The sequence below is a fragment of the Camelus dromedarius genome, chromosome 27 (assembly GCF_036321535.1).
Source record: "Camelus dromedarius isolate mCamDro1 chromosome 27, mCamDro1.pat, whole genome shotgun sequence".
NCBI classification, from domain to species: domain Eukaryota; kingdom Metazoa; phylum Chordata; class Mammalia; order Artiodactyla; family Camelidae; genus Camelus; species Camelus dromedarius.
This window is the reverse complement of record NC_087462.1, coordinates 25,790,454-25,800,601: the sequence shown is the minus strand read 5'-3', so window position 1 is coordinate 25,800,601 and position 10,148 is coordinate 25,790,454.

The following is a 10,148-nucleotide window of genomic DNA, read 5'->3' as shown; positions in this document are numbered from 1 at the left end:
ATGATGCATCATTTGTAGTTGGGTTAATAGCAGGACTTTCCAACCTCTATTGACATTTTGGGCTAGATAATTCTTTGTGATGATGGGGGTTGCCCTGTGCACTGTAGGGTATTTAGCAGCATCCTTGATCTCTACCCAGTGCATCCTAATAGCACTCCCTCCAGTTGTGACAACCAAAAATGTCACCAGACATTGCCAAATGTCCCCTCAGGAGCAAAATCACTACTAGTTGAGAACCACTGGGTTAAAGAAATTCCTGGGAGCTGTGCAGAGTTGATTTCAGTCTTGGAAACTATGTAGGTTGAATAACAGCAATCTCTTTTAAATGCTGGAAATGCTTTCCTCCTTTCCCTCTTTAAATAATACAATTTTTCATGCATCGTTTTTGTTTTCATGTTTTGATTGTTGCTGCTTTGTTTTGCTTTGTTTTGGACATTGGGGAAGGTAAAAGAGAGGAGCCTTGCATATTCCAAATGCAAAAAGAAGCCATGCTTTGAGCACCATGTGATTCTCAGAGACCCAGAGAGCTCACATATATCGTATCTTGAGTTTCTGAAGGAGTCAGGATTTGAATGCAGACTGCCTTTCTCCACCTGGTGTTTGAGAAGCTGCCATTCGCAAATGAGGACATTGGATAATGGTTGATTGTTTCATAGGTAACGTTTTACTGGGGACAGGAGGAATAGAATGTGTTATTGGGTAGGACGGGATGTGTCAATCTCTTATTTAGAGGGAAAGATTGACAGGGTTTTGTGACTGTGATTCTAATGAGGCATACTTCGGAGTGAGTATTTCCATACAAAATGCCATCCAGTAATCTTATCTCTGTATGATCTGTGGGTTCCAATTTCAGCTTGTTTCAGTCCTCCTTGTCAAAGAGAACGCCAGAGTAATTGAAATCGTCGAATTAGTGTAATTGTGACTTTGGACTCATCCACTAATTATCCCCTTAATTCAGTTTTCACTACTGAATATTTATATGTGTATTAGGGGCAGATAGAATTGAAAAAAGAAATATTGAGCATTGCAAATTATAATCTCAGGAATTTGAACAAAGTCATTACTTTCTCGTCCTCAAAAAATAATTTGCTGTTTTCAAGCATTCCCAAAGTGATGATGGGTAACTGCTGAGAAACCTCTCTCAGTAGGCCCCCTGATAGGTGGACACCTGCGAAAAACCAGCTCATTTTCACTGCAACAGACCTTCATTTAAGAGAGGCTTTTGAATCTTCGGGATTTGGGTTCGTAAACCTTTAAGTATTCCAGCATTATGATGATTGGTTTTATTTTTGTAAACCTACTTTTAGACCCAGCGGTGCCTGGCACAGCTCCGGAAATCACCTGTTTCTTGCGGTAAAGCAGAAATCCCTGCAGAGAGCAGCAGACAGGGCCAGTGTTGCCTGGCCAGTGCCCTCCAAGCCCCTCCCGGCTCCTCTGAGCCTACCTCACATGGGTGCTCAGGAGTCCTCTGATCTTTCTCCCTCCTTCTATTTCTTTTCCTGACCCATTCCTCCAGCTTCATCCCTCTGACTGCCCAAAAGCCGAGCCAGCGTGACCCAGGTGGCAGGTCTCCCTGCCTTGTATTAGCAAGTCCCGTTTAGCTCCAGGTCCTTATTCAGTTCAGAGTGGCACATCTGCAAGATAAACACCCCCTCTCTTGCTAACATCGATCCGTTCTCACAGCTTTATTTTGGTGTTTCTCATGAATAACAAGGTTAGTCTGGTTATGTGGTTGTCAAACTTTATAACAACTAAGCAGCCCGGACTGGTGAAACAGACACACACAGAAGCCATTGCTTTTGGAGAAGCGGGGTTCCTGGGCTGTCCCCGGCCAGCCCTCAGGGCTCCCCTCTCAGCTAAGGCACTTTGTAGACTGCAGACTTCCATTCAGTACTGTTTGTAAGTCATTGTTCTGGTCCAGCCTCCTTATTTTATAGACAAAGAACTTTATCCCTAAGAGTTACTGGTCCAAGTTCCAAGTTTCACTGCTTGTTTCTGACAGAGCCAAGATTTGAAATGGCCTAGTGCTCTGTGCTCAGCTGTCCCCCCAGCCACCGTGGCCAGATGCCCAGCAGATGGATGCTCTTGACAACTTGAAGCAGGTAGGCATTTTCCCTCTGATTAGTCCAAACTGTTTGCTTGATCATTGTTGAACTGAAAAGCGCTCTGAAAAGATACTACATCCAAGCTGATGATATGTACCTTCTCACATCACAAGGAAACCTCTTTTCATTTCCCCCTTTCCTGCAGTGGCAGGGCCCTCACCATCTCCTTGTCCCCCACCCCACATGGCTTCGAGAGCTACCAGGGGATATAAAATGTGCCTACAAACAAATCACCAGTTTCGGGCCAGCTGATCTCAGGCTCTGCCTCCTCCCAGCTGAGTTTGTGGCCACTGGAGTCCTGGCCGCCGTACACTGCTCCTCTTGCCTGGCGATCTGGTGTGGGGAGGATGGAGAATCTCTCTTTTCTCTGTCATCCTCTGTGTAGCAGCTTCTTGTGCCCGGGAGTTTCATAGTTTGTAATGAATGTGGCGAGGCGCCCTCCGTAAGGCAGACATTTGTGCAGTAGTAGATGCTGGCTAGAGCTAATGCTCACCGACTTCATGCAGTATTCAAAATAGCCCCAGCTCTCTGATCACTGTAACCGGGTATCTGGATCAAGCTGGTTATGCAGGATTTTTTTCTTTTGTTTTCGTAAGTTTTGTCCCAGGAGGCCCCTTAATTCCACAAACAAACAAACCAAAAAAGAGATTTCTGGCAGACTCAACCCACTCGGCCCACAGACACACCCAGACAGTCTCAATTCCCTTGGTGACTCCAGAGCAGCTCAAACCGAGACTCCACTGTGAAGAAAAAGCAGTTCTCCTGGTTTAGGATTTGTCTACAAGCTAGGCTCTTTTCTGGCCCGCTGAACTGGTCCGGAATAGGCATCTCCCTTTCTTTGCTGCTTCCTATCAGCACCAGGATTCCGGGGTATCCTCGGAATGCTATGTTCTGACTCAGCCTCATTCTTCCGTAGGTCCCCTCTTCCAGGCACCCTGACTGACCAAGCCTCGACTGTGTTGAAAGACAGAGGAAGGAGAGCGGGGGAGGGATTGGCACGAGGAAAATCTGAAAGTATAGAAAAGAGAGTTATATGTTAATTAGTGTAAAATAATACTTTGCAGTTGATCAAGGCTTTTATGTATACTTAATTCACTTAACAACCCTGGGAGTTGGGCATTGTTAGTCCTTATAAGGTTTTAATTTCTTTGAGATTACAGTGCCAGGAGAATTCTGTATTTCCTGATATTCACTCTCCTTAATGAAAGCTAAATATATGTAGCCTCATTTTCCCTTCATGCTCCAGCTTCTAGGAACCTCTGATTCTAATGTGATGAATATTTATGGCCATTATATCAACTTTTATAGTTAGTATGCTTTCTCCCTTTGCTTTATTCTGATTCTTCTCAGCTCCTTCTTCTCTCTTTTTTTTTTTCATTCATTTATTTTCTTTTTCATACTTACCCTCTTTCAAAATATTTGAAACAAATTATGAAAGCTGATACCAAAATAAAAAGATTGGGTTAGATGCATGGAAATAACAGAGTGGAAATTAAGGAGGGTCCCACAAGGAAATGTTCTAGTCTATAGATAATGTAGAGGCATGGCCAGGGCTTTAGGAATCTGATTGTTAGCTACTTGTGAAAGGATAGGAAAGAAAATATGTATTGAAACATTTGTTCTCTTCCTCTGAGTTATATACTTCCCATGAATCATAGGAAAGTTTTCCTATCCCCAGGTTATAGAGAAATTTGTCCTTTTCTTCTCTCTAGTACTTGTAAGATTTCAAACTTTTACCTTGAAATCATTGATGCATTTGGACTTGATTTGAGGGCACAATGTGAAGTGTGGAGCCAACTTCATCTTTTCCCGCAGGGCTACCGAATTGTCCGTACACCATTGATTAAAAAGTCCAACTTTACCCAACAAGTTTGAGATACCCCTTCTATCGTATGCTCAATCCCATTTGTATTTCTCTCCCATAATTCTAGGCTAGTCAGTTACATTGACATTTCCAGTTGTGCACTAGTTCCATATTTTAAAATTACGTGCCATGAGAAATATGTTTTAATTTCTGACAGCACTTGTCATTCTTCATGGCTTTTATTATTTTTCAGGTCTGTGCCCAGTCTTGTCTATTTTCTCATTTAACTTTATGATTAGCTTATGTAATTCTCGACAGAAAATATTTGCATTCATTGGGATCTTGTTAAACTTATAAAACATAATTTAAATTTTTTAATGGCTGCTTAATATTCTTTTCTATTGACATACCCTAATTTATCAAACCCTTCTGCCATTTTGGACATTTAGGTTGTAGGCATGGATTGTTTCGTCAGATCTTTATTTACCTTCCTTCTTTTGAGTGATTGCTTCTATCTCAGTCTAATCATATGCTTCGGTTGAGGGCCATTAAATGAAGAGTCTCATCATGCCCTGGTAGTTGGTTCAACAGATGGATCTGTGACTCAGGTCAGGCCAGTCAGACTCTTTCCCTGGGATCCCTCTGAACTGGGAATCTCATTGGGCATAGATGTGTGAGGTTGTGAACCCAGAGTTGTAAGCAACGATGGTTTTATTTCATAGAGAACAGAGCGAAAAAAGGAGAAAGCTGACACCTACCTAGTGTTCTGGTGACCTGGACCTCCAGCTTTGAGCATCTCTAACTAGAATCACACTCTTGCTGGTTATGAGAGCCAGGACATCCCATTTTGCTAAAGATAGTCCCTCCCTCCCAGTTTTATTGAGGTATAATTGACAAAAATTGTATATGTTTACGATATAGAATGTGATGATTCAATATACATGTACATTGTGAGACGTCACCACAGTCGAGTTAATTAACACATCCATCACCTCACATGGTTGCCATTTTTTGGTGTGTGGTGCGAACACTTAAAATCTACTTTTTTTTTTTTTTTAGCACATTTCAAGGATACAGTACGGCATTACTAACTATAGTCAGCAGGCTGTACATTAGGTCCCCAGAACTTATTCCTCTTATGCTGAAAGTTTGTATCCTTTGACCAGCATCTCCCTATTTCCCCTCCCCTCAGTCCTTGGCAACTACTGTTCTACTCTGTTTCTGAGTTTGACTCTTTTAGACCCCACATGTAAGTGAGAATACAGTATTTCTCTTTCTGTGTCTGGCTTATTTCACTGAACATATGTTCTCCAGGTCCATCTATGTTGTCACAAGTGGCAGGATTTCCTTCTTTTTTATGGCTACATAATATTACACTCTGTATATATAACACATTTTCTTTATTCATTCATCTGTCAATGGACATTTAGGTTGCATCCATATCTTGGCTTTTGTGAATAATACTGCAGTGGACATGGAAGTGCGGAGATCTGGCGATACTGATTTCATTTCCTTTGGATATATACCCAGAATTGAGGTTGCTGGATCAAACAGTGGTTCTATTTTTAATTTTTTGAGGAACTTCCATACTGTCCTCCATAGCAGCTGTACCAGTTTGCATTCCCACCAACAGTGCCCAGGGTTCCCGTTTCTTCACACCCTTGCCGACACTTATCACCTTTTTGGTAATAACCATTCTCGCAGGTGTGAGGTGATATAAAGAGGATTTTAATTCAAGTAGTACTGAACAATATAAACGATATTTTCCCTCTTTCCCTCCCTCCTCCATGCCTCTGTTTGGATGTGCGGGTCTTACTGAGCATTGAATACCCTCTAAACTGTAGTTGTGGCCTTTCCACAGGTGTCCCTTCCTCATGTTCCTCCCCGCATCCTGCACGTCAGTCAGACTGCCATATGACTATACCTTTGCCTTTCTTGCCTTTGAAACCTCTTCCAGGACTCCCAGATACTCTCATTTTCTGATTCGAATAGCGCTATTATGATACTTCACCTTTCATACAGAGTGTGTTCAGAGCACGCACAGACCCTCGCCTTTGCTGACTTGAAATGCTTGTTCAGAGTATCTTCTGAGCTGAAGCTTTGTGCAAGGCATGTGTATATCCTAGAGCTGACTCCACTCATCACCGAAGTTTTCAGTTTCACTCGATTGCTATTTTTTTTCTTTGTGTTCTTACTATTCTTTATTTATTGGTCCTACCAATATGACCCTTTACCCAGGTCCACTGTTCCTGTGTGCACTGGTTTTGTAGACATTCATGCCATATGTCTCGATTTCTATTTTTTTAAATGCCTTTTTTTTTAACCTCTTTGTAAATTACCATATGCCGTAGAAGAATAAGGAAAATTGAAGGTGAATCAGTGAAAAGACACATGGCCAGCTAGTGTCACACATTAGCCCAGTGATGCACTCACCTAGCCTACAGGCTTGTGACAACTGCTCTTTATATGTTTGTTTGAAGAAAATTCCCCATTATTGGAATTACATGAAGCTTTGATTGTTTAGTCAGCTGGGTTTAGCTTCATTTTTTTCCACTTTGTTTTTTATTTGCATTTAGTATTAACTAAAATTTTTATTTTATTTTTTTTGAGGGAAGAACCCAAATTTGATTCATCCCCCATATCACTTCCAGGTGCTTACTAATTTATGTCATGGTTGAATGGATTTTCGTATACGGATGAGTTTTTCCCAGAGCACCTGGCACTCGATAAAAATTTACTGAATGAACAAATAAATGTATCTGAATGAAAATGGAATGAATAAATGAAAGAGTGTAGATCAATGAACTAAATGTTGTCAGAGGAGAGATTTTCTGAGTACCAGGGAATTACAGCAATCTGACTTGTCAGTACAACAAATAGCTCACTGATACCTCTCTTGAACAGGATTTCTCAACCTTGGCAGTAATGGCGTTTTGGGTCAGATGATTGTTTGCTGTGTGGGGCGCTCCTGTGCATTGTAGGGTGTTTAGAAGAATCCCTGGATTCTACTCACTAGATGCCAGTAGCTACTACCACCTCTGTCCCCCACTTTGACAACGAAGAATGTCTTCAGAAAATGCCAAGTGTCCACTGGGGGGCAAAATCTCCCCAAGTTGAGAACCGTGGCTCATAAGATCCTTTGTTTCCCCATTTCTTCCCTTCTTTCCAGCTACATGTTTAACAATGTGTAAATCATTTTTAAACGTCTTTCCGTTCCTCCAGCGGCAGAGTGGACACTGGCGGGTCCCTCAGTTGTCTGATGTGCATTGCCCATTCCCATCTTTGCTCAGGGAACTGCAGGACCTTATATTTACAACAGCCATCACTCGCCTGTCATTCAGCATTTTCGAGCTGAATCAAGCTGTCAGGCTTTGTTACGTTGAAGCTGCTGTTGCCAACTTCAGTAAGCAAGAACAACCAAAAATGCCTTCTGACTTCCCTAACAAAGAGGTCCTGTTTGATAGATTAGATTCAATCAAATAGATACTGAGGCATTTCATTAATAAATGACAAACTTAACTGTCATTTCTGAGCTATCTTCTTACTCCTCACCTGGAGAAGGGGGTTGGCTTCTTAAATGATGGAACCATTCTCGATTATTGTGTCTCATAAAGGAGACAGGCTGATTGGCCAAGATAATGGGTAGATAGTTATTGACCATATTAGTCATTATTTACTGTGTAACAAATTGCTCCCCAAACTTAGTGGTTTTAAATAATGAGCATATATGGTTGCACTTTCTGTGGGTCACAAATTAAGAAGCAGCTTAGCCAAGAGGTTCTGGTTCAGGGTCTCTCCCAAGGTTACAATCAAGATGTCAGCTTTGGCTGCAGTCAGATGAAGATTTGATTGAAGCTGGGTTGAGGAGTTCGTTTCATTCACATGTCTGTTGGCAGATAAAGTTAGCAGATTTTGGAAAACAAACAAACACAAAAACAAAACCCTGGATGCCCAGTTAAATTTGAATTTCAGACAAACAGTGAATAATTTTGCAGTGTAAGTATGCCATAAGCAGTATTTGGGACATACTTACACTAAACTGTTATTCATTGTGTGTTGGAAGTTCAAATTTAACTGGCATTCTTTTTGTACCTGACAACTTTATTGGCAGTAGGTCTCAATTCCTTGCTATGTGGGTGTTTTAGTGTCCTCATGGCATGGTGGCCAGCCTTCCCGAGAACGAGTGGCAGAGAAGTAGAAACTACATTGTCTTTTATGATCGAGCCTCCGAAGTCACATTGTCATCATTTCTGCCAATTTCTGTTGGTCACATAGACCAACTCTGATACAGTGTGGGAGGGGATGATACAAGTGTCTCATCATAGGGTGCCATCTTGGAGGCTGGTTCCCACATCTCCAATGTGGGGTTTCAGGGCAGTTAGTAACATCTTCCTTAATCTCCAAATATTACCCTCTTGTGGTAGGCTGAATTCTAAGGTAACCCTTCATGAGTTATGCCCTTATACAGCACCCTCCTCTTGCATGTGAACAGAAGCCAGGACTTTCTTCTAGGCCACAGAATATGACAAAGGTGAGGAGATGGCACTGCCTCGATTAGGTTACGTGGTATGGCAAAGGCAATGGGATTGTATTTTCCTCATTCTTTTACGTTGTATGAGTCCCTTCTTAGTCAGAGACTCTCCCTTGCTGGCCTTGAAGCAGCCGCCATGCTGAGAAGTCTGCTCGAGGCTCCGTGACAAGGAAGATGGGTGGCTCCTAGGAGTAGACGGTGGCTCTTGGCTGTCAGTTAGCAAGAAAGCGGGGATCTCAGTCTGACAGTGGCGAGGACTAAGTGCGACCAACAACCGGGTGAGCTTTGGAGAGGACCCCGGGACTCCTGAAAGGAGTGCAGCCCTGGCGACACCTTGATTGTAGCCTTGATTATGAGACCCCCAAATGGAGGACCCGGCCAATCTGCACCTGGACTTGTGATGCATGAAAACTGTGAGAGAATAACCACATGCTGGTTCAAGCTGCTAAAGGAGTGGTCATTTGTTACAAAGCAGTAGATAACTAGTTCACACTTTTATCTTCTGCGCTGCATTGGGGCTGACAGTCTACCTCTGGGAGCGTCTTATTCAATCTTCCTCCCTTCACGTGCCCTCTGTTAAAATGTGTGCACTCTCACAATGTGCCTGCAAAGAGATATAAAGCCAATTTGCAAAACCTTGGTTCAACAAGTAGTTGTAATTACATGTGGTAAGTTGTTAGGACTGGTGAACAGTGGGGGACTTCGAGCACACAGCAGGGTGAGCTTAAATAAAATAGTCTAGGAATTTGGGAAGGGGCTTCTGGAGGAAGTGCTACTGAAAGTTGGAAGAGCAAGTCATTTAGGTGCAAAGAGTAGATGAGTATGAAGGCAGAGAATTTTTCAAAAGTGTAAACCATTCTGTAAACAGAAAAAGTGCATAAATCCTCAGTGTGCACCCTGACCAATCTCACAAAGCAAACACCCATGCAGCTATTGCTCAGATCAGTAAACAGTATTCCCTGCCTCCCAGAAGCCCCCGTGTCCCATTCTAGAGAGTAACCTGCCCTTTTTCTCTGCAAGGGTAACCCTGTCCTGATTTGTAACACCGTAGTTTGGTTTTGATTGTATTTGTCCTTCATATACTTGGTCTAATACAGTAAATGCTCTCTGTACCTGATTCCCCCCTCCCCAGTGTTCTGTTTGTGAGATTCATATATGTTGTTGCACAGCATTGCAGTCACTTCTGTCTCGTGGTTGCATAGTAGGCCCCTTTAAGAAGATACGACATTTATTCACATTCATCTGGGTGATCTGGGTTGTTTCCCAATGGGAGCTGTTAAATACATAGTGCTGCTGTGAATGTCCTCATGCGTGGCTTTGGTGAGCAGCCACGCATGTTGAGTGGATACCTAAGAGTGGAATTGGATCATAGGATCAAGGCATTGGACTTCTGAAATCAAGGAGTGGAGCATCTAATGTTGCTTACAGGGAACTAAGCTACCTTTCCAAGCTTGGTTCAGACCGCCCTCTAAATCCGGGTGTTCAGAGCAGGGAATAATCTAAACCAGTGTCAGACAGTTAAGTGCGTACTAGATTGCTCACTGCCCTGTGAGCCACATTTGAATTTGACTTTATCCTGAGGAGCCATTTAAAGGCTTAGAGTAAGTAAAAGATCAGACTTCATTTGAAATATGTTTTCCTGGCTACGTTTTAGAGAATGCATTGAAAGGAGGCAAGCCTGGTGCGGGGAGAAAAACTGACTGCTGTT